The sequence below is a fragment of the Dipodomys spectabilis genome, unplaced genomic scaffold (assembly GCF_019054845.1).
Source record: "Dipodomys spectabilis isolate Male_0828 unplaced genomic scaffold, ASM1905484v1 ptg000089l, whole genome shotgun sequence".
NCBI classification, from domain to species: Eukaryota; Metazoa; Chordata; class Mammalia; order Rodentia; family Heteromyidae; genus Dipodomys; species Dipodomys spectabilis.
This window is the reverse complement of record NW_024870766.1, coordinates 14,132,120-14,155,190: the sequence shown is the minus strand read 5'-3', so window position 1 is coordinate 14,155,190 and position 23,071 is coordinate 14,132,120. Positions and strand designations below refer to the sequence as shown.

Sequence of the window (23,071 nt, the reverse complement as noted above, 5' to 3'; positions counted from 1 at the left end):
GCAGTAGGGTGGCTTATCATCACGTTATCACCATTCTGTGCAACCCAGAAGGCAAATTGCTTTCCCAAAAGTGCATACGGCCCTCTTACTTATTTGTTTTGCTAAAGGAGCATTTCAGGATAAAAATCACATTTTCAAAATATATTTCTGAGGATTGCAAATTGTTTCAGATGACTGAAACAAAGACAGTATAAATTCCCAATTGATCCTCTACTATTGGAGCTGGTTAGCATGCTGTTTACTCCATGTGGGTCAGAATTTGAATGTTGCCAGTTTATACTCACTGGGCATATTTTAAAGTCTGAAGTTCTAAGCATGATTTCCTTAACAATATGGTTCATGTCTCCAATTTTCCATGGTTAATTTTAATACGCAAACACACTGAAAACGTCAACAATACTATAAATTGTACTATTGGCATGAAGACGTCATTTGAAAGCTATGCTTTGCCTCTTGATACTATTTTTGTACACACCCAGCCTTTATATTTTTGTATATTTGCCACTACTAGAGTTTGAATTTAAAAACCTCATGCTTGCTGGGCTTGCCTGCTCAAGTGGTGCTCTACCACTTGAGTCACACACCTCTAGTCTAGTTTTGTGCTGTTTATTATAGAGGTTGAGTTTTCCAGATTTTTCTTTCCAGGCTGGCTTCCAACTGCAATCCTCTGGATCTCAGCCTCCTGTTAGCTAGGATTACAGGAGTGAAATCCCAGCAAATAGCTGCACGAAGCCTCTTCTAAGTAACTTTAATAAAGATGAAGAATGTAATATTTCTTTTGATAGATAGCAATTTCATATATATATAATTTCAAAACTAAGACATGATATTGACATGCTTAAATAGTACAGTAATATTTAGCAGTGTCATTAATATAATAGTTAGACATGCTAGTATAAAAAAGAATCATAGTAATCAAAAGGAAATCAGAATTAGTTCTACCATCCAGACATTACCATTTTGGTGAATGTATTTCCATTATTTTCTATGTTAATGCAAATAACTTATAAAGAAATGCATCTGATGATGCATATTAATTTTTAAACCTGATATGTCTCCTTGACAAAATATCAAGGATATCTTTCAATGTAAATGGATGTTACCACATCATACCAGTTTAAGCTTGTAGTGGTAATCTGCTATTCCTAAGTTTGTATAATTCTACAGTCCTCCAAAAAATTCATTGGAGGTTGTCTAGTTTTATCCATATGTATCACCTGTTGTAGACACATAGCATTAATCTTTTATTATTTTCCTAATAATTTAGTAATGATAAATTCTCAAAGAATTTTGGACTACAGGGTCTACATCTTTTTCCACTTTTTTATATATGTTATCAGACGTCCAGCTTCTCCTTTAAAAAAGAGCATTAATGTAAAGCCTCATAGGAAACATGTGAATGGCTTTGCTCTTCAGTACTACTTTGTTAAATGCAGATTCATCGTTCATCCAAAAGCTTTGAGGATATATAGGTTTAGGGATTCAGAACTTCTCTGGTTTGGGGATGTTAACATGGTAACATGGCATAATTGCTTTTAGGACTGAACCAGGGGCTCAGGGGTGGGAGAGGTGCACTTTGTAGCTGAATACAGCATCTCTGCAGCCAAACATGTGGTTCATATTGGAAGGGAAGATTAAGGAAATAATTACCCATATGTTTTTTTAAATCAAATCCTAGCTATTAAAAAATAGTTCATTTGAAGGCTGGGAAAGTGGCTCAGTGGTAGAGTGATTGCCTTGTATGCATGAGGCCCTGAGTTCTATTCCTTACACCACATAAGCAGAAAAGGCCGGAAGTGGTGATATGGCTCAAGTAGTAGAGTGCTAGCCTTGAGCTGAAGAGCTGAGGGATAGCGCCCGGGCTCAGAGTTCAGGCCCCATGACTGACCAAAAAAAAAAAAAAAAGTTTATTTGAGACAGAGGTGAGACTCAGATAGTGGAGCACCTGTTCTACTAAAAATTGGTCCCTGAGTTCAAATCACAGGATAGTGTGGAAGGATATGCTAAGGCCATTGATCATAGAATTCTAGCATGTTAGTAAATACTTTCTTATTCTGAAATGAGACAAAATATGCATCCATCAAAACAATTTGGGTCAAAATTCATTTTAAAGTATATTTACACCTATAAAATAGGTATACATGATCTTGCTTGGGGTGGCTTTTATTTTTTGAAAACAATAAAACTATATTTTATTGTAAAGGCTCACTTCTAGGAAGAAGAGAAAAAGAAAAGAAAAGCTATTCTGCTTTTCTATGTGCTTTCGTGTTTGCCTATTTCAATAGAACAAATACTGTCTCACTCCTCTTTATCAATTTTAGATTGTTCTCATTCCCTGGCTTCAAACATGTATTTAATGGCAGAAGACAGGAAATAGGAAAGATTTTTTACGAAGGGTAAAAAAAAAATACACATTGAATAAAGTTATTCAGAAAATTCAAAACTTAGAGGGTTGGGCAAACATATGCCAAACAAATAGAAGTAAATAAAAATAAATTAAAATTAAAAATAGGATTATAATCTCACTATCAGGCTGAAGACTTCAAGTCAAAATATTAAACATGACAAGAAATTTATAACAATAGAAGTTCCTGTTGATACTGAAGGTAGAACAGTTATAAATATCAGTGTACTGAAGAACACAAGCCACCTTTATAAACATAACTACAGAAGAAGCTACAAGAAATACACAAACAACAAGCATTTTGCTTTTAAGAATAAATCAAAGTGGCAAAATTACAGATACAAAAGAACTAATCATTATGGTTAATTAGGAATATATATGGGTTCTTGCTTCCATCCACTGAGAAAGTATACTCAGGAAAATAGTTTCCAAAATTGTCTACATATTATAATAAATCTTACATTCCAAGCAGAAATAATTAAAATAATAATTTCTGGCTATAATATAATAAAGAGTAGTAAGAAAACTACAAAGAACTTTTACTTAGAAATTAAACAACTCTAAATACCACATCAGAGAAGAACTATATACTGACATTGTAGATTCTCTATAAGCAAGAATGAAAATACTGAATAATGACAATGCAGAAAAGGAGAGGAAATGTTACAGCAAATTTATATGGAAGAATGGAAATAATTAAGGGTGAATTACCAATTTACAAAGCTATAAATATAAAACTTATCATCATTAACCTGTAACCTTGTTGTACAATAGGTCCCTTAAAATTTATTCTTTCTTATTGAGCTATAATTATGTAAAAAGAGTGTTCTCACCACAAAAAAATGATAAATAATGTGAGGTATGGCATATGTTGATTAGCTAGATTTAACTACTCCACCATGCCTATGTACTTCAAACTTCATGTTCTGATTATTGTATGTACTACCTGTCAGCTATAAAAATGTAGCAAAGGCAGCCAAACAGGAACACACAATGCAGAAAGAGAGACTGGGGTGTGGGGGTGGGGGTAGAAGGGGCAGGGAGGGCATGAGAGAAAGACATTAGCAGAAATTCCTATGGTAGAAAATGGTAAAACAAAACAAAACAAAAAACTGGACACCAGTGATTCATGTCTGTGATCCTAGCTGCTCAGGAGGCTGAGATCTAAGGATCATAGTTTGAAGCAAGCCCAGGCAGGAAATTCTAACTAACATAAAACCTGAAGTGGAGCTGTGACTCAAGTAGTAGAGCACTAGCCTTGTGCAAAACATGTCAGAGGCAGTGCCCTGAGTTCAACCCACAACAAGAACAACGGAGATTGTTTAAACACATAGGTTTTTAGTCAATTTACCATACATAGGATATTCCAAGTATAAAAGACATAAAACCTTATTAACATTAGGGGAAAATTCTTTATAACATGGGTATGAAGACTTTTTTTTAATCACAATACAAACTTGGCAAATGCGACTGCAAAAGTACAAAGCAATCTATTTTATAGCTATATATACTGTAATAAAAGTTAAAAAATAAATGACAGACTTGGAGAAAATATTTATTAAATATCAAATAATTAGACATTTATATAGGCATATTTCACCCTGATAAAGGGATAAAGAGCTAACATTCTTAGTAAACATTTTTAAACTGAAGGAAAAATATGTAAAGCTCAATCTGATGTAACAGTAGAAATCAAAGCTCAAACTCATTTTTTCCTACTGGACTCCCACAACACAGCCCACCCACTTTTGACAGCAGATGTATTTGGATTTTCCCACATGCCAGGCCAGAAGGCAATTCTGTAGCAGTGAATACTAGCTAGGAATCTTCTAATTTAATTCTGTCCTGTCACTCCTGGGAGACACTGTCTGATCCCACCATTTGGGGGCGGGGCTGGGAGTGGGGCTGGGGAGAGGCTCAGTCTCTAAGCCTGCCTTCCCAACTTCAGATGCCAAACACAAGGCTCAGGTTATTTTACCCATGCTTTAAAAAAGAGGTCTCACAACTTACTCCTCGGTTTGATTAGTTTGCTAGAGTAGGCTATACAATGGAGGAAAACACTTACCAGTTCGTTGTAAAAGAAATGGCAGGTTGACCCATTGTAACAATGAGATGTACAAGACATTATGTTGAAAATGAACTTTACAACTTCGGGGTGGTGGGGGAGAGAGGAGTTGGTGAGGGAAGGGATGGTAAGGGAAAAACAAAGGAGTTAACAATGCTCTATAGGAAATGGACTCATTACCTTACTTATGTAACTGCAACTCCTCTGTACAGTATCTTTACAATAAAAATATATACAAAAATAAATAAATAAAATTACAATGCCCTCTGCCTATAATAATTCTAGCTATTCAAGAGACTGAGGTAAGAAGATCAAGGGTCAAAGCCAGCCTGGGCAGAAAAGTCCATATGAGTCTTCATATCCAATTAACCACTAAAAAGCCAAAAGCAGAGCTGTGCTTCAAGTGGTAGAATGCTAGCCTTGAGTGACAAATGCTGAGACAGTGCCCAGACACTGCCCAATGTCACGCTCCAATACTAGTGCAAAGAAAGCAAGAAAGTAAGGGAGGAAGGAAAGAAGAAGGAAGGAACGAAAGAAGGAAGGAAGGAAGGAAGGAAGGGAGGGAGGAAGGGAGGGAGGAAGGGAGAAAGGGAGGGAGGAAGGGAGGGAGGGAGAGAGGGACGGATGGAGGTAAGGAAGTAGAAGAAATAAAGAAATTTCTGCAAAGGACATTGATCAAGAGAGGAAGAATTTGAGATGTCTTTGGTACACTGCCCTCCAGGAATTTCTGCATGTGTTTTGTTGCCCAGAAGCTCTCAGAACCCTGTACTTTCAAAATTTTATATGGATATCATTGCATACAGCATGATGGAAATGTGAATAATTATGTAGAAATGTCATTGGGCAAAAGTGTTATGATCTAACACTAATAAAAGGGAAGGCCTAGCAAGGCCTGTCTGCTTAGATTCTTGTTGGTTTCTGCAGCATTCTTTCCTACAAGAGTAGGGGGCACTGCCTATTTTGAAATGGAAGTCTTATGATCTACTATCAAATAAGGCAGAATAGAGATTTCTTTACATCCAGCTTAGAAAAACCAGGAAAAGATTAGAGTATATGACCACAAGGAAGAAGGGAAATTCTAGTGTCGCTGGCCTCCTTGAAGAGAGGGTTAGTACCTTGTAGAATTCATGAGGATCTGGGATCTGCTAAAGATCTAGAGTTAGGAACATATTGCTAAGGACACTCAGGAGCTTTTTAAAACACACACACACACACACACACACACACACACACACACACACACACACAAGCTAGATGGTAAACAAAACTGCTTAACCATAGAAATAGAAAAATGGAAGGTAGGAGAAAAAAACAAGACTTCTTATATTACATCTTCCTATACACTACATTCATGTTCATATTCCCTCATTCAAAAGTAAATTAAAATTAAAAAGTGGAAAAAATACCCTTAAATTGAATGAAAACAAAAGCCAATGAGCATATAGAAGTTTCGATTACTTGAAAAAAAATTGAGCCAAATGCTGATGAAATTAGAAGTTCTTTTATTGTACAGAGACAGATGGTAAAAATATGGAAAAAATATAAGGGAAATTCAAAAGAGGAAAAAACCACATTTATAAGCTGCACAATTTGTTATGCTTTCCTGATAGTGAGCATCAGGATACTGTTTCAGAGCTTGGGGTTAATTTATGCTAATTCTCATAGCTTCTGTACTGAGAAAAACCCTGTGGGTCTAGCGTTTAGGATCCTCATGCAAAATAGATGCAGGAATAAAGCTTGAAAGCTGGGGTGGAGAAAACATGAAATTTAGTGTTTAAGACCTTAGGCTGGACTACACTTCAATGTTTCAGTGGGGAAGGAACAGGTCTCTGGAGAGCACAACATTGCCGACCCCTAAACTGACAGCTGCTGCCACTGAGCAGGGGTCTCTGAGGTTTCTGTGAGAAGGATCTGTAGGCATTGTGGAGGCTGCAAAGGTTGATTCCAGTCATTATGAATATAAAGCCAAACCACATCATCATAACCGAATGCCAGAACTACTGTAGATCCAGAAAATGGCTCACGGGTTGGGAGACCTTCACAGTTCAGGGACTACAGTTGTTTGTGCAGAGCATCTGTGGGCATACGGGCCTTTGAGGGGCCAGGGTGGGCATCTCCCCTCCAGGCTTTGTTTACAGAAGAAGCATGAGGTAGTGAATCTGAGACTGGAGGTTTATAAAACAGAAGGTCTGGGGAAGACATCAGGTGCAAAGTAGGAGGCTGATGCCCAAAGCCGTCTTCCTTTTCAGATCAGGTTTTCCTGTGCTGGGAGGTCAGTCTCTTCTGCAGACTTGCTGAGCAGATAAAGCAATACCAGTCAGTAGATCAGAGGGACGAAAACACTAGGAGCTAAAGCCTCATTACATGCCCTTCCGAACTGCAATTGCATTGATAGCTTAATTACTGACTTCAAGTGAAAACTGATAAATAGTGAAGCTACAGGCATTTGGCTATTGTTTCCAATGAGTCAAGATGAAGATCTGAATAGATCGTGAAAGGAAAGTATCACAATTTTGACTTAGTTCTCTGCTTTGCCTTATTAAGAGAAGCATTTTCAGGTTTAGGAGAAACAGCTAAGAGCCATCTTCTTCTTAGAACTCCCAAGTAAGTGACTTTACATAAGATCATGAGCGATTTTATGGTTCAAAGTGTCCCAGGACATGTTAGTCAAAGAGAAATCTGCAATGCATTCTATGGCATTGTCTAACATATCCCTTATGAGATTTTGTAAGAACATCTTCAGAGTTCAAATTTTAATTTTTTTGGCAGTACTGGGGTGTGAATTCAGGGTCTTGCATTGGCAACACTGAAGACATTCTACCATGGAGCCTCTCCTCCCTGGGACTATACGCATACCTGATAAAAGTTGTACATATTGTTTAGAATGCTATAATTTCTAGTTAAGAATGGATGCTGATTTAAATTCTAAGAACTGGCACCTAATAATTTGAGAAGAGAAGAGCAACCAAAAAAGTTGTACATATTCATGGGATATATTGTGATGTTTTGTTACATTGGGCCATGTTCACATTCATGTAAGCCTGCCTCCTCAAATGTTTCTCATTTCTTTATGAGGCCAACATTAAATATCCTCTCTTGAACTTTAAAAAAAACAGTATACTCTCATCTATATTCAACCTACTGTGTCATAGCATATCATTCTCCTAACTTCTTTCTTCATTTTTGAAGAGATTGGAATCATAGACTTACACCGAGTAAAACCCATTACAATTGATTGAAATAATTCCAATGCAACCATCGGCAACACACTTTTCAGTTGGGTACTCTGGGTGAGTTCATCCAGTGGAAATCATTTTTCTAGTGGAGCAGTCCCTTTGAACTTAATAAACTGGAACACATAAAAGAAATCCTATGGCTTAGAAACAAATACATATTCAACATTAGTATAGTAAGGACTTGGAAAAAAATAAATTTAAAACTGACCTCTATTTATTTCGTTCTATGATCTGTATTATACTTGGGGATATGCCCTAATTTCATTTTCCATTTTATATGCAGCCTTGAGCACTGTTTTATCAAACCTTCTCTCTGACTAGTGAAATAAATCAGAGTGAGCACTAACTAAATTTTGCAGATAAAATTAGCAAAATTTATGATGGTTTGTCAGAAGTATCTTCTACAAGACTGATAAGCAGGCATGTGACCATGCTGTGTGCCACTCAGTGGTAAACACATTGTTCTTGCCATGAAACATATGGCTCCCAAGAGAATTGCATACTTTCCAGATAAGCAGGCTGGGCATTTGTTAAATTGGGTTGTTGTGGGGTTGTCATATATTTCCTACTTTGTCTGATCACTGAACTCTGTGATTTTCTGTCAGAACAGAAAAAAGTCATGTACTGTCATTAATTTTTTGAAAAGGATGCTTGAAAAGAAAAATCAAGAAAATACTAATCGTCAACATTGTCTTTGTAGTGACAGGAAGAGAAGTAGGCTTGTGTATTTTTAGTGGGTTCTGTGCAATGCTTTTAGACAAGAAGCAGCACAAACAAACTGCCTAGGCTCAGAGTTGTTTGTTGTATACTTGTAGAGATACCATGTAGGTTTCAGCAGTACTTGTCACAGACAGATCAGAGTATCCAAGGTAATGACTCTTGTGAGATAGGACAAGGAATTGCTTTTCCATGAACAGAGGGGGTTGACTAGTGTGATATTGTAGTAATAGGATTCCTGATTCCCTACTTGGTATTAATCGAAAGCACTAATGCAGCCTATTAAAATTTAATGGTAATAATGCCAAAATTCAACAATTATATTTATATATACAGAAGTGTGTATATGTATGTGCATATGTGTGTGTGTATGTGTGTGTGTGTTGAGGGGTGAGTAGTTCAAACATTCTTTATCAAAATTATTTCCCTTCCAGATTATGTAAGCTGGTTCCCTGCTTGGAAGTACTAGGATCAGGACTCTGTTTATCTTGTCAATGTAGCACAGTGAATATACATGTGCCATATGGTCAGCCTTTGCTATGTGAAGAGTGAGAACACTGGAAATATCACAAGCACACCTTTAGTTTTACTATACTTATCTTGAATCTCATCATATCACATCGATAAAGACCAACAAAATATCTCCTGACCCATACTGCACTAGCATCTGTCTTCCAATATAAGCATTAACTTAAATACAGTATTTTACTCAAAGACAGAGGGGTTACAGTTCTACTACAAATCCCGAAGCTCCTGATCCATGCTGAAATAGAGCAGTCATTTCCAATTGTGAGCACCTTGCACAGAGTGCAGAATATTTATACTGGAGATCTGGCCCTGTGGTGGATGGGAATCCTGGCCTTTTCAGTTCTGCCCAGCTTTTGCAGTATTCTTACAGCAAAACTAGATCTGATATCAGGAATAGGGAAGTATAATATTTTCCTAATATAAAACAAACTCCCTATTGAGGAAATTATGAAATATAGAAGCAAGTAATGCAAGAAAAGGAGAGGACGTGGAATGAACAGCATGTACAGCATTCCTGTGTGGCTGCACGGTAGAAAGAAACAAAAAGAACTTGACAAACACTGCAGGTGCAGATTTCCTAATGTTCTCCACTGCAAGTAAATCCACCAAATATACAGGGACCTGGAATAGAAAACACAAGGCCTGCTGTGTCTACAAGGTGTCCAGAAGCTAAAAAACACTGGAAAAATTCATGGAGAATACTTCATCCTGCAGAAAATATTACCCATATAGAGCTGTCAGAGTCTGCATGAGTTGGGTTCCCTGGCATGTAAAGAACTGCTGCCAGCCAATCCCACAAATTAGGCTTCCCTATAGGCTTGTCTAACGAGCTTGCCAGGCTTCAGGAAATGCTAAGGGGCCAAGTGGAGCTGTGATTTGTACCTGTGGTAACAACCGGACTGTGTGTACAACATACTGAGCTGAGACACTGGGGTGTGATGTAAGACCTTGCAACTTTGGAAGACTCTTAATGCAAAATTCAAACTTCAGCAGCAGTGGAACTGCTCATATAACTAAGCTCAGGGAGAATTCAAAGAGTGCCATAGGATTAAATAGAAGAAATCATATGGCATGAGACCTGGCAGGGATTTTAGAAGCAAAGGACACTGAGAATATCAGTTTGTACAAAAACATCACTGGTTAAATTGCTATAACTATTGGAATAAAACTTTAGGCTCCATTTTAAATTTCATCTCAGATCCTTCTCAGTTTATATTTAAGGGATAAACTCCTATAATGTAAACAGGATATCTGGATCAATGTGCTTACTGTTAATAGTGACATTGTTTTTAGATATGAACATACTTTTCTTTTTTATATGTTTTTATTGTAAAAATACTGTACAGAGGGGGTTATAGTTGCATGAGTAAGGTAATGAGTCCATTTCCTATTGAGCATTGTTACTGCCTCCTTTGTTTTTCCCTACTATCCCCATCCCTTCTCTCCCCATCTCTCCATACTTTTCTTTATCATACTGTGTGTGTGTGTGTGTGTGTGTGTAAGCACAAATAAATTACTAAAGCAGTAGCTTATTTTAGGATATTTATGTGTGATCAAGTGGAGATGTAAATGAAAAAGAAAAGCAAGTTCAAGGAATCAATCTGTTTACCTATCTGGAGGGGTTAGTGACTCATAACTGTAATCTTATCTACTCAGGAGGGTGAGGATCATAGTTCAAAGCCAGCCTGGGCAGGAAAGTCTGTGAAACTCTTAGGTCCAATTAACCATCAAAGAACCAGAAGTGGAGCTGTGCATCAAGTGATAGAGCAACAGCCTTCAGCCAACAAGCTGAGGAAGAACCAGAGGCCCTTAGTTAAATCTCTAGTAGTAGCACAAAAATAAAATAGCAGTTTAAAAAAAAGAAAGTATTTTAAGTGCAAAATCTAGGAGAAAGGAAGCTGTTAGCGTCATTACAACTACAAGCAAAAGGCAAAGCCTCAAACTTCTAGCTGTAATGCCTGGGATCTTTGACCTTGAGCAAAGGCTGATATGCCGTGTTCAGGTAAACCCTTACTGCTATATGGATGGGCACACTTTCTTCTTGTTCCTTGACCCCATAGTGGAGGGAGGGGAAGAGGAGTTATCCATTGGGGAAATGCCTGATGGAAATCTGAACTGTACACTCCATTCCTCTTAATGTTGTTCTAAAGTAAGAGGGACCGACAAACCATTAATTGGCATGTTAGAGCATTTCCTCACCTTCCACTAACAGTAACGACCCCAACACAAGATGAAATTAGTGACAGAAAATTAAAATAATCTCTTCCTAAATCTGAGTTATAGTTTACAAATTGCAATCCTGCCATATATTAGCTTTAAATGAAAGTAAAGTGTGAAGGGAAATATACTTGGCCAAAATATCATAGGCTTTGGGGTCAGACAAATCTCACTTGAATGTTGGTTGTCCTTGAATAGCTTTAGCTTCTTCATTTTCTATGATGCTGCAAGGCCTAGAAATGTAAAGTGGCTCGCATGATAGGTACTCAGAAGCCCCTAGGCATGGCTGTGATACTACTACTACACTGTTGCTATGGCTTTGTCATCATCATCACCAGTGGCACTTGATAAACAAAATTGGATTCATTTTTAGAGTCTGGTAGATTTTTTTACCTACTACAGACTAAAAATGAATCCCAGTTTACCAGTATGTTTGCCCCATCATTATTGCAAAAAGTTTCCTTGGCCTATTTGAAATATAGGAAAGAACTAGTAGAACTTGGTATGGAGAATGACTGGAAAAAATGATCAAGCAGAAAGAGGTTCCCAATTCCTTTCTTCCTGTAGATACTTGGAAGTGAAGGACACAAGGGGAACATATTGCAGAAAGAAGACTGAGTCCTGTAAAAAATGTTTTGTCTACCTGCTGTCTGGCTTGCTCTTGGTGAGGATTAGGAAGCCTGGAGCAATTCTTACCTATCTTTGTGTATCCAGCACCACCGGCATTTGTTAAAGGAAAGGGTCTACTGTGGCTCTGAGAAAAGATAAAATGTCTCCAGACAGGTATTTGGATCACACAAGGAATGTGAGGTTCCTATGACCTTAATACCTTAGTGGTTCTGTTTATTATGAGTTGTAGTTATATATTCTTTTTTTGGGGGGAGGGGGGCCCGGTCGTGGGGCCTGAACTCTGGGTCTGGGCGCTGTCCCTCAGCTCTTCAGCTCAAGGCTAGCACTCTACCACTTGAGCCACAGAGCCACTTCCGGCTTTTTTCTTTTTGTTTATGTGGTACTGAGGAATCGAACCCAGGGCCTTGAGCATGCAAGGCAAGCACTCTACCACTGAGCCACCTTCCCAGCCCTAGTTAGATATTCTTTTGGAAAGAATGCCCTATTTCAGATACTTCAGATTCTGGGTTGTAGAGAGAGAGAGAAGAAAAAGTTGCTTCTGGTCTCACGCTGTAAAGTTACTTGTCCTGTGTCTGCTCTAGCCCAGCTAGAGGGATGGGAAGGGGAAACAAAGGAGGAGGCAACCATGCTTGATAAGAAATGTATTCATTAACTTGCTCATGTAGTTGTAACCCGTCTGTATGGTATTTTTACAATAAAAAAAAAACAAGAGAGACTGGATAAGTTGAGACAGGCTAGGATAAAATATATGTCCAGTGCTCAGATGAAGGTATGACCATCTACTGTAGGGGTTGAAATGGGCAGTAGAGGCTTTGTTCAGAAGCAGTCCTGGAGTGGAGCCATAAAACAGAAGTTTGTTTTTATCCAACAATTTTAACTGAGGGAATTTGTATTTCAGGAAAAAATAAAAAGCATTTAGCATTGATAAGAGCTATTTTTGCTCCTATGACAATACATCTAATATTTTTTCTTTTGAAGTTTTTATGTCCCTTACTGCCTTCTCTCAGGTATTTAGCACCATAAAAGTACTAAAATTAGCTGCAGTTTTACATAACTTCTCCATCCTGTGCACCAGGTGCTAATGTTACTCATGCTGGCTTTCCAGGACTTACTTCATTTGATCCTTATAACAACATTACAAAGGACAGATTGTTTGCCCAATAATATAGATTAAGTTTTATTTTACTGTTTTGGCAAGGAGAGCAGGTAACAGTGCTGGATACTTTGAAATAAGCTTTCGAGGTGTTTTGTTTTCCTTAGGATTCCTAATAGTCTAAAAAAAATATGAAAATGTGGAAAATCCCATTCCATGCAAGGGAAGACTTGGCTATCAGTGATCAGTAGCTGCTAAATACCCATGAGTATGAAGAAGACCCTAGAACTCTGAAATGCATCCATGTTTCTGTCTAGCAGGACCTTAAGTCACTATCTCCAAATACTTCTTTTTTTCTACTCTTTTCTTTCCTTCCTTCCTTCTCTCTCCCTCTCTCCCTCTTTCTTTTTTCTCTCTTTCTCTCCTTCTCTCTTTCTTCCTTTGGTCAATTGTGGAGTTTGAATTCAGGCAGAGCGTGAGCACTGTTGCTCAAGTATACTACTCTACCACTTTGACCCACAGTGCCACTTTCAGTTTTCTAGCTTCTAACTGAGACCCTTAGATCCCAGCCTCCTGAGTAGCTAGGATTACAGGCATGAGTCACTGGTTCCCAGCTCCAAATTCTTTTATGTTGAACTCTCTGTATAACAGATACCATCAATACGTGCTTCCATTATCTAGGAAGATCAAAACATAGAGTATTCTAGCTAGCAACAGTCAAAATCTAAAATTCAGTACTTCTGGATTAACAGAAGTTTTATTTATGAGGACAGTCAGAGAGAAACATACAGATCTTTCAGAAATTCCTCTAGCACACTTGACAAGGAAATATGGCTGCACTTGCAAGCCTAGTTCATCTTATTTAAGTCAGAGTGCCATCTGCCTAAACTCACTCTCTCAAAAGTACTGCTTCTGACAGTTTCAGAAATGAATTTTAGGTGAGAAATAGGTGTCTGGTATTTGCTAAGTCTACAAAAGTCACATTTTGTTGTATTCATAGGGGTATGGTGCAAATTTACCGTCCAATTAATATCGAATTCAACAGCAATGGTAAAATGTCATTTCATTTATGCTTTAACTTTGCAAAGCATGAAAAGATTATATAGTGTAGTTCAGAAATTTGATCTTTCTATTAAAATAATGCCTTCTTTCCCCTATAATAAGTTATAATAATGTCCTCTTTCCCTTATAAAGATGAGACCACTGATCTCTCACAGACCTTTGCTTTAGGTACTTCTGGTAACCTCAGTGCTGAGTTTTCATTGCTTATTAGTTCCTACTGTGCTACAAAGTTGGCATGATTTGTGAAATAAAAGGATAAACAGGATTTACCTTGAGTTGTAGAACTTCTGGAAGAAAACAAATAAAACCTCAGAAGTGGCTTGAAGACCTCAATTCCTTATAAGTATCTAGTGCTGATTGAAACTGGTTAGATGGTTGCTCACCTATCCACACACACAAAGTAGATTCTGTGTGTGATAAGCTACCTGGATAAAATAGAGCATAGAATCCTTGCTTCTACCATCTCCATAAAGAAGTTAAAAAATTATCCAAGTAGAAGTAGAAATGGATCTAGAAAGAGTATTTATTTCATCTTGTCTTGTATCATTTTATTTCATTTCACTGTAGGGCCAGTACTGGAGCTTGAACTTAGGGCCTCATACTCTCACTTGGTATGTCTGCTCAAGACTTGCACTCTACCACTGGAGCTTACCTCTACTTCTGGCTTGATTTCTAGTGGTTAATTGGAGATAAGAGTTTTTCAGATTTGTCTGCTTGGGTTGGCTTTCAACTCAAATCCTCAGATCTCAGCTCAATTCTCAGACCTCACATCTCCTAAACAGCTAGGATTATAAGTATGAACCACGGCACCTAGATAGAAAGAGTATATTGATGAATGAAGGTATGATTCATATATATTAATAGTATATAATTTCACAAATAGAGTATCTATCAATTAAGGTAGTTTTATGACATTTTAATGAAGAAGACAAGGGATATAAATTGGGTCTTGATTAGGGAAAAACATGAATTCAGAAAAAACTGAAGAGAAATAGCAATTTGAATGGATTGGTAGAGATCTGCATGATGATGTATACAAATGGAGTAGAAAATTTAACACCTTAAACAACATGTATGTATGTAATATAGAACAATTAATGGAAATCTTTAAAGGGATCACAACAACATAATAGCTATGATTTGGAGAATAGTTAATCAGATTATATTCTTTTATTTTGTTTTACATATTTATTTATTTGCAACAAAGGGGTTTGAACTCTGAGTCTTAGGCTTGATAGACAGGTACTTTGCCACTTGGGCTATATCTCTAACCCTTCATGTTTTTCATGTTTTATCTTATCTGAGACAGAATCTTGAATCCTTGCAATCCTCCTACTTTTGCCTCTTGTCTAGCTGTAATTATCCAGCTGTGTCTCACTGTACCCAGCTTTTTTGTTGTAGTAGGCTCTCACTAACTTTTGATCTAAACTAGTCTTGAACAACAACCAGCTAGATTGATTTCCATAAGTGGCCATTTTTTTTGAGCCTTGAACATGTTAAGCACATGATCTAACACTGAGTCACACATTCACGTCCCAAGTACTTGTGTTCTTGCTGTTTATATGATGGGTTCTTGATTATGTCAGGTATGAGTAGGATGAATGATTACAACCTGGAGGTTAAGTTGCTTATTCAGAGGAATTCTTTCTCTGTGGCTATAACATAGGCATGTTTTGCCCCATTCTGACCTCATTTTTTTATTTGAAGAGTTCTCCATGGTCCAAATTGTGAGATGGGTGTTGCTTCCCACTACAGAGGGTGAAAACCCTGATACTTTTTGTCCTCCTTAGAAAAAGACCCAAGACAGATGACTAAGATTTAGGCAATCAAACATAGAAGCTGAAGTTTTCAATCCAGAGTTCATGATGTAAAGCTATAACACTGTGAATACCTTTTGTGGTGGATTTTTTTCCCCTGTAGTGATTGTTAAAGATAGTTTCTGTGATTTTCCTTATGATTCTGTAAGGTACCCACCCATTGGCCTTTCAACAACTTCCTTTATTACATAAATCAAACAGAATCTATTTTTGTTGTTCAAACCCAAGAACTGTGATGAGTCTCCAAGGCAGAGAGTAACATCCCATTTGGGGCTAATAATGCCAGGGAACAGAGTAAGGAATAGGCAGACATGAGAGACTCTGACAAGGAAGAATTGACAAGTTTGGTAGCTAGCAAGACATTGCTATCCTGTTCTTGCTTCACAATTCTGTTTGTAGTAATGTGCACATGACATTGCCTGAGGCTAAAAAAAAAAGAGAGAAAAACAAACTATTTGCAAGTATATACCCTAACAGATTCATAATAAAGTGTTCCTGAAACATATGATTATAATGCCTGTAAGTGTGACATTTCTTCTGAGGATAGACTAAACTGGGGAATTGGTTGTAAATATAGATGATTTTAAAAAAATAAGACAATTTTTTTATAAGCTAGGCACTGGTGGCTCATACCTGTGATCCTAGCTACTCAGGAGGCTGAGATCTGAGGATCACAGCTCAAAGCCAGCCTAGGCAGGAAAGTCCATGAGACTTATATCTCCAATAAAACCTGCTTAGAAAAAGTTGGAAGTGGTGCTGTGGCTCAAGTGGTAGAGTGTTAGCCTTGAGTAAAAGAAGTCCAGGGGCAGTGCCTATGCCTTGAGTTCAAGTCCCAGGACTGCCCCCAACCCTCCTGAAAAAAAAAAGTTTCTGTAGATGGAAAGGACAGGGCTAGAGAACTTAGAAAAGCTGATGGTTTAATTCAGTCCCAGTCTAAAGGCATGAGAACCTAGGGAACTAACAATGTAACTGTCATTCTGAGGACCAAACCCTGAAAACCACAAGCTGTGATGTCCTAGGGTAGGAGACAGAATTGACTCTTCTATTGTATTTTTATCATATAACTCCCAGATTAGAGTCTAATCTATAGACTAATGTAGATATCTAATCATTAGACTCCTCACATTGGAAGTGTAATCTTTATACTGATTCTAGTGCTAAGCTCTTCTGAGACATACTCTTAGACACAATCAGAAATAATGTTTACTAGCTATTTGGAAATTGTATAGCCCATTCAAATAGATACATAGGATTAATCATCCTGATTCCATAGTGTATCTGGCAAAATGTAACATCTTTCAAATGATGCATAGGATCTGTCATGATCAGATCTTCCTGAGAATACTTCCCTTCCACTCCAAACCTTTCATGCTTTAGCTCTGCATCAAATTCCCTTAAGTCTTAGATTTCATTCATGTTTCTTCCTCTGCCCAGAACCTGCTTCTCACCAGCCTCTCTGTCCTTCATGGCTTGGATAAATGTCAACCCTCTTAAAATAGTCACTTGACCACCATTCTTAGCAAAGTAGCCATTGCCATGTTTTTATAACCCTTGGTTTAAATGTTATCAATATTATCACTTGTAGAATAATGGTTTAGTTGCAAATTTTTCTTCACTATTAGATAGGGAAGATAATCAGGATGACATAGTTCATGGGTGGCAGGCTATTTCTTAGTGAACTTTTGTATTCTCAGCATCTAGGCTTTACCCCAAAGAAGCCTTTGAGAGGCAGGCACAGGAATGAAAAGAGCGCACCTTTCTTATGACACCTAAAAGATTCCTGCAACTGCACTTTAGCTAGGTTTAGTTAAGAAACAGTTATTTCCACAAAAGTGAGAGGAGATATGGGCTGTTCCTCTTATCTAACACCTCAGCCACAAAAGCTGGATCATTAAGGCACACCATGCTTTGGTTCCAAATGATTAGGGCTCAAATGCTTGGATTGGATGGGAAGGAAAACGTTTTTTTAAGAAGTATTCTTGGTCTCCTGAGAAATGCAAGTTGAGAAAAGTAAATTTTCAACATTAAAGTAGGTTTCTCTTAAGAGCCTTTAGTGACTCCTGTTTAATGTAAACTTCTAGTTTAATGTAAACTTTTAGTATTATGGAACATGTATGTGTTACAGTTGGGAGGAGGGGCAGAAAAATAGGTTCAGATAAGGTCATAGAGGAAAGGAGATAATGTGAATAAGAGATTGAGAAGAGATCTTAAGGTTTTAGAGTCCAATGAAAAGAAAGGGAAAAGTTGGAAGTGAACAAGATAAATGTTCAAAAGTATAGCAAAAGCTCTTACCTATGCTTACTGAGATTCAATCTCAACAGAACATTTCTCCTGTTTTGGGTATCTTTCCCAGGATTCTGCTCATAGAATTCCTTTGTGTTCATCACCCAGAGAATCAATGTCAGCCCACATCTACAAGTACCCAAGTGCGTGAATGGCAATCAGAATGAAAATGTGCCCTTTGCACTCAGCAGTTCCATGTGGGTAGGTAGCAGGCACGGGCCAATATGGAAATCCATTCTGAACTTCAATACTATAGAGACTTCCCCTGCTTGCTTAATTCCTTTCAAATCTTGAATGGACTTGGAATGCCACTTTAAGAGAAAAACTGTTCAAGAACTGTTTTTTCTCTTCTCTACTATGAATTCAGCTTTCTTGCTAAAAAGAACTCAGAAGGCTTATGGTGAAATTGAAAAGAATGTCAAGAATATGATGAATTTTGGATACATAGCAAACAATTCTTTTGTATGAAATGGATAGAGAAATGTAGCCTGGAACTAAAAATAGATACTCAAGATTCAGAGAAAATTTCATGAAAGTCATATTGACTCTCACAAAAATTCAGAAAATATGGAAAATATTAACTATCTATGCAGCTCAGTTTCTTGTTATAGATGTCCTATGATTGATATGCAAAGAACATAGTAAAGATTCCACAGCTATAAATTAACAAATTAACCTATAGGAAAATCAGGAGACAGTACACCAATTGTTTTAAGATGACTTAAGCAAGTTTTAAGGGAGCTAGTATAAAATACAATCTCCAGATAGTAGAGTGAGAGTAGAAAAATACAAGTCAAATAAGAAAAATCACATCAGCCCTCAATATGATCTAGGAACAAATAGAAACTCCATATGACCTTACAAGGTCTTCTATTCCTGCCAATCACTCAACATCTTGTCTTCTACTTCTCTCTGTTCTTTACATTTCAGCCACGAGTTTTGTCACTTTTTTCTTTCTGTTCTATTAATATGTCATGCTAAATCTACTGTATAGTTTTCACCTCTGTCCTGTACTTAGAACCTTCTTCCTTAGATGGCTTCACACTCATCATTCACATTTCACATTTCATTATTCAGCCCACTTTTGAATATATTCCCTTTCCTCTAACACCTTCCTTTATTTTATTAGCATTTCCTTCCTTCCTTCCTTCATGTTTTTTTTTGTGGTTCTGTGCTATGAACTTGTAATTGTATTTGTTAAGTAAGCACTCTACTCTTCAACCAGTCCTTTATTGTGTTGGTTATTTTCAAGATAGGTGTCACTTTAGGTCTAGTCTGTACTGGACTGTGATCCTCCTATGTGTGCTTTTCTCTGTTGCAAAAAGACAGGCACACACTCAAACACCACTCTGCCCAGCCATTATATTTCTCCCATACTTTGGGATGACTGCATTTCATTTTATTGGCATTCTTTAGAATATACAATTTATTATTCATGGTTTGGTATAGTATTCTAAGGCCCACTTGAGAGACAGGGTGCCTACACACAGAGCAAATAATTCCTTTTTGAATCAAAGAATAAATGTGAGAAGTTAGATACAGAAAACATTGGCCTGGAAGTATATAGTTCAGGATAAAAACACTTACTTTGCATGTGCAAGGCCCTCAGCCCTGCAAAACAAAATCACAATGAAACAAAACTAACAAGCAAGGAATATAAAATGAAAACTATTTTGAAGAGGGTGATGTGATATCTGAAAGGATTGTGCCCTACACAGAAAGCAGGAAAGAAAACAGCCAAGGGTTAAAGTTCTATTTTATTTTTAGAAGATTTCTCACTAGTATGTTTATTAGCTTGGTAGTGGAGAAAGAGGTACTCGGGATGAATGATGCTCATTTTCATTTAGCTTCCTAGTTAGACATTTAGTTTCTGGATGTAGTTAATTTTGTGTTAAGCCTGATATCCCAGACCTTGATAACTCTATAAAAAAGAGCTATAAAATAGTAGCGAAGGATGAAAATGGCTTTTTTAATAGCTAGCAATAGAATTTTTCGTAAGAATGTCTATAGTCAGAAAAATACTTTGATAGTGCTCTTTGGTAGTAATAGGTAAGATCCTAAAAGCCTTACTTTTAAAAAGAGACTATGAAAAAGAGCAAGTTACAACTTTTCTCAGGAACAATAAAGTCAATTTGGAGACAGGAAATGAAGTGGCAGAGGAGGATGAAGTCCAGAAATATATACTGGTGCCAATGGAGTCAAAGTGAAGATACAAATGGAAGTGTTTATCATCAAATTTTAACTACTTGAACACACACACACACACACACACACACACACACACACAGAGTTATACATTGTCCAAGTCAATAATAAATTTTGTGTGCATGAGTGTGTGTGTGTATATGTTCAGTCTTGAACTCAGGGCCTGGGTCCTTTTTTGCTCAAGGTTGAAACTCTACTACTTGAGCCATAGGTCTACTTCTGGTTTTTTGCTGGTTAACTATTGGAGTTAAGAATCTCTCAAAGTATGTCAAAGTATGGGCTGGCTTCAAATATTGATTCAAATATTGATCCTCAGATCTGAACCTTCTGAGTAGCCAGGATTACAACTGTGAGCCACTGTCACCCAGCTTTAATAAATTCTTTCAACATATTGCCTGGAGTGATAGTTAATTCTGGGCAGCATCGTGACTGGATTGGAGGATGTCTGAAGAATCAGAAAGTCATTACTTCTTGGTGTTTCTGGAAACATGGGTGTGTAAGTAGAAGAGGGGAAGTGAAAGGTACCATCCAGTAGGTTAGGGCCTAGATAGAACAAGAAAACCTTATAAAATGGAACACTCTCCTTGATTCTTTCACTTGAGCACATATTTTCCTGTGGCTGCCCTAGGACATCAGGCTCCAGCTTCTTGGGCCTTGGGACTAGACACCTGTGTATCAGAGACATTTTGGAGGTCGTTAGGCCTTTGGCCTTGGACTTGGGGCTGTACCATCAGACTCCTTGGTTCTTGGACTAAGCCTTGCTACTAAGTTCTTTGGCTCTTCAGTTTGCAGATGGCTACCATAGAGCTTTTCAGCTTCTGTGATAAAGGAGCCAGTCTAATTAATAACATACACATATTCAATTGTCTCTGTTTCTCAGCAGGACATTGACTGTTATACCTGGTAATGCCCTGTGGGAGAGAGCTGTAGGAAAAAAAATCAAAGTTGAGTTTCCTTTGGGGGAGAAGAAAACAGCATGAAAATGGAGTGTAAGATCAAGAGTTGGGTGGGCATAACAGAGAATGTAGTACCTCAGGAACTCATGGAAACCTTGATTACCTTCATGTAGCTCAGCTACATAAACAAGTCTAACCATTTTTTTTTTGCGACATTCCTGAATTTCAAAAGATAAGCCATAACACTTGAAAAGAAAAGAGCTCCAGTATCATGAAGTCATATGCTTCATTTCTGCTTAAGACTGCCAAAGGCTTCACTTCTGTCACCAGAGCAGATGTAGTTCCAGAAAAGTTGCCAAATATTAAGAAGTCTTGAGGGCAATATATTATATTTTTATGTATTTTCTGGTCTCTTTTCTGAATTATTTATAATTTATAAAGGACTGGCATTTGCTTTTGGTATGTACATCAGTATTATACAGTAAAAACTATTGTCTATATATATTGTTTATATATATATTCTCTCTCTCTCTCTCTCTCTCTATATATATATATATAAAACTGGAGACATGGAAAGTGTAACCCCATAATAAAACTCAATTTTATGGGAGAGTGTGTGTGTTGTGTGAGAAACAGCCCCAAACATAAATTGACTATCTACATGCTGTAATCAGGTTGAATACTGTTTAAAGGAATGTCAAACTTGGTCAAATAATGATGATGGAAGAAGAATCAGAAACCTCCAGAGCAGTATATATTCCAATACAGTCAGAACAGTGGAATTGCTTTGATGAACACAGATCTCATGTTTCCTTCCATAGCATGAGTGTAACTTATATATCTGAACTCGACTTTATTGTCGGTATGTGCCTCCTAATATTTCTTGTCATAAATATATCTTGTTTAACTATTAGTTTACCTATCATTTGAAGACCAAGAGAATCTTACTATTCTCCTTAGCTTGACTAAACTTTAAACAGGTTTCTACCTAAGTAAGCCACACCCCCATCTCTCTTTGCTTTAGAAAACTTGCAAATAATAAATTGCCTCTTTGTTCCTTTAGGATATAACTTTTCTCTCACATAGAGAAAAGGACCTAGGAATCATTCCTTTGAAATATAATCATTAAGAAAGTTAGGGTCCCTATGTCCATGTTTCTCTGGCAAGGTAGGAGACTAACTTTGTTAAGTGTCAATTAGCAAATATAAATGGCTAATCTCATTGACCCAATCCACTCTGCTGACTCAAAGTCCTCTAGTACTTTTCCATCAGTTCACCTCAGGGCCTAAAAATCCTTCTGCAATTTGTTTTAAGGGAATTAAATTCAACCTGTCTCCCCATTGCAATAGTCTTGATTAGAGTCTCTCTCTCCTGTTTAATTTTTAACCTCATTTGCTACATTTTTTCTTCAGCAGTAGACCAATTTGCATTCTTACCTTCCTAAATGTTTTATCCGTTTGATTCCAGTCCAAACTTTCCAGATTCTTTTAAATCAGTAATATATTTTTCTTGAAAATATGAGACTTGGAAATAAATGTGACTAAAAATGGATACCCATGACAGAGTAAGTGAACAATAGATGCAATAAAGAGCAAAAAAAAAAATTCAAGTGCAGAATATGAAAATGTAGACAATTAGATAAGCCTAAGGAATAATTCAATATAAAACTACTTTCCTACTCTCTACCTTGTCTCACTACCATGAGAAGACACAGAGACTATAAACACATACACAGAGTATAAGAAGACAGAGAGAAATAGAGTCAGAGACAGAGAGATAGACAGAGAGAAAGAGATAAGGAGAGATTAGAAAGAGGCTTATGCAATCTAATAACCACTCCCCCCCCCCCCCCCCCCCCCGCAACCCAATACTCAAGGTTGAACAATGGAAAATCCTTCTTCAAAGTATAAAAACCTGT

General features: G+C 37.3%; 1 protein-coding gene across 1 annotated transcript in view; it reads right to left on the bottom strand.

Annotated features, from left to right (window-relative positions):
* The window catches only part of Magi2 (membrane associated guanylate kinase, WW and PDZ domain containing 2), a 1,359,346-nt gene that overhangs the window by 338,585 nt on the left and 997,690 nt on the right, over positions 1–23,071 (bottom strand). The window lies entirely within an intron of this gene.